Source organism: Balaenoptera acutorostrata, chromosome 18 (genome assembly GCF_949987535.1).
Source record: "Balaenoptera acutorostrata chromosome 18, mBalAcu1.1, whole genome shotgun sequence".
NCBI classification, from domain to species: Eukaryota; Metazoa; Chordata; class Mammalia; order Artiodactyla; family Balaenopteridae; genus Balaenoptera; species Balaenoptera acutorostrata.
In genome coordinates this window covers 39,029,108-39,031,671 of record NC_080081.1, presented here as the reverse complement: position 1 = coordinate 39,031,671, position 2,564 = coordinate 39,029,108, and the positions used below count along the sequence as shown (strand labels likewise).

At 39.2% G+C, this 2,564-nt stretch overlaps 1 pseudogene; it reads left to right on the top strand.

The window, feature by feature from the left end:
- The first annotated feature begins 704 nt into the window (after positions 1 to 704).
- On the top strand, positions 705 to 1,574 carry LOC103019973 (protein SET-like; annotated as a pseudogene).
- The last annotated feature ends 990 nt before the right edge of the window (positions 1,575 to 2,564 follow it).

Below are 2,564 nucleotides of genomic sequence, written 5' to 3'. Positions count from 1 at the left end.
GGTGCGCGGGCCTCTCACTATTGCGCCCTCTCTTGTTGCGGAGCACAGGCTCCAGACGCGCAGGCTCAGTAATTGTGGCTCACGGGCCTAGTTGTTCCGTGGCATGTGGGATCTTCCCAGACCAGGGCTCGAACCCGTGTCCCCTGCATTAGCAGGCAGACTCTCAACCACTGTGCCACCAGGGAAGCCCAACAAATTTGTCCCTTTTTTGCCATTCCCAGCTTAATTCAGATTTTCATTATGTCACACTTGAAATCCTGTAGTTATTTTATAGTTGCTCTTCTTCCCTCTAATCTGTCACTCCATTTTAATCTGTTTGACTGGCTCTTATCAGATTAATTTTCCTAAAATAATAATTTTATTATCATAATTCTCTGACGAAGGCCTTTAAGTAGTTTCATTGTTTTGGCTCCACTCAAACTTCACCTGTGTCCTAATTTCTTTTGTGGATCAAGCAGACATGCCTGTGGTGGATTTTGGAGCCAGACAGACCTGAATTGACAGCTTGATTTTGACTCTGTGAGATGTGGTTGAGTTCTTCAGGGTCTCTAAACATTACCTGCTTGTCTATTAATTAACATGGAAAGAAAAATGTGTGGCTGTCTCAAAGTACGACTATGAGAATTAAAATGAAATAATGTGAGCTTTCAGAGCTCTTTGTGTTTGTGTCTTCCCTTGGATGGATTCTTGGTGTTTCCCACAGCATGGCTCCCAAACACCAGTCTTCACTTCCACCTCAAGCGAAGAAACCAAAGAAAGTGAGACTGACTTCTGCCTCCAGGGCAGAGGAAACATCTGCTTCTCCAAACTTGCCGAAGGAAGAAAAAGAACAGCAAGAAGAAATTGAACATATTGATGAAGTACAAAATGAAATAGACAGATGTAATGAACAAGCCAACGAGAAGATATTGAAAGTAGAACAGAAAAATAACAAACTCCGCCAACCATTTTTTCAGAAGAGGTCAGAATTGACTTCCAAAATCCGAAATTTTGTTTTAACAACATTTGTCAACCATCCACAGTTGTCTGTACTGTTTGTGCAGGAGGGTGAAGAGGCGCTGCATTATTTGATAAGAGTTGAAGTAAGAGAATTTGAAAATATTAAATCAGGTTATAGAATAGATTTTTGTTTTAATGGAAACCCTCACTTTGAAAATGAAGTTCTCTCCAAAGAATTTCATCTGAATGAGAGTGGTGATTCATCTTCAAAGTGCACTGAAATCAAATGGAAATCCAGAAAGGATCTGATGAAACGTTCAAGCCAAACGCAGAATAAAGCCAGCAGGAAGACACAGCATGAGGAACCAGAGGGCTTCTTCATCTGGTTTCCTGATCATTCTGATGCAGCTGAAGATGAGTTAGGAGAGGTCATCAAAGATGATATTTGGCCAAATCCATTACAGTACTAATTGGTTCCTGACGTGGATGATGAGGAAGGGGAAGAAGAAGATGATGATGTTAAAGAAGAAGGATTAGAAGATATTGATGAAGAAAAGGATGAGGATAAAGGTGAAGAAGATGAAGATTATGAGGAGGAGGAGAAAGGAGAGGAAGATGAAGGAGAAGATGATTAATGGAACACTGATAGATTCCAACCTTCCTTTTTTTAATTTTCTCCAGTCCCTGGGAGCAAGTTGCAATCTTTTTTTTGTCCTCTTGTTTTTAGTCATCCTGTTTTGAGGTCTCTTTTCTCCTTTATACCATGGTTCTCAACTTATTTTGGGGGGAAATACCTTGAGCAGAACTCAGTAGGAAAAGAATCTCTACCCTTTTCTGTTCCAAGTTCATTTTTATCCCTTCCTGTCTCAGCAAAAACTTTATGGAATCAACACCACCATGCTCCGTGGGAAAAAAGCCTCCTACTCCCTTAGCACTGCTGGAAGCTGGAGGGTGCTAGGTCCCTGTGAAGTAGTGCATAGAAGTCTAGATTTTTTCCTCCATTCTCTGTATATTGGGCTCAGAGTTTACACTGTGTCTCTATGTGAATATGGACAGTTAGCATTTACCAACATGTATCTGTTTACTTTCTCTTGTTTAAAAAAAGGAAAAAAAAAACTTTAATAAATGGGGTTATAGAAGGTCAGCAAAGGGTGGGTTTGAGATGCTTGATAGGTTAAGTGGGCATTTTGACAGTATAGCTTCTCCTTTGGCATGTTTTAATTGTGATGTTTAACAGACATCCTTGCAGTTTAAGATGACACATTTAAAATCAAATTATCTCCTAATGATGAATTGAGCCCTGCCACTCGATGAGAGAATCAGTAGAACCCATAGGATCTCATTTGCAATTGACATTCTTTATTGTAATTTTGTTCCTGTTTATTTTTAAATTTTTCTTTTCATTTCACTGGAAAGAAAGATGATGCTCAGTTTTAAACGTTAAAATTGTACACGTTGCTTTGTTACAGTCAAACTAAATGTGTACACAAAGGATTTGATGTTTTTCTGTCAGAACGGATATTCTTAATATGACTTTCCAAATTTGACTTGTATAAAATTATTGTCAAACTTTGTCACCCTAACTTCGTATTTTTTGATACACAATTGCAGGATGACCCCAGGGC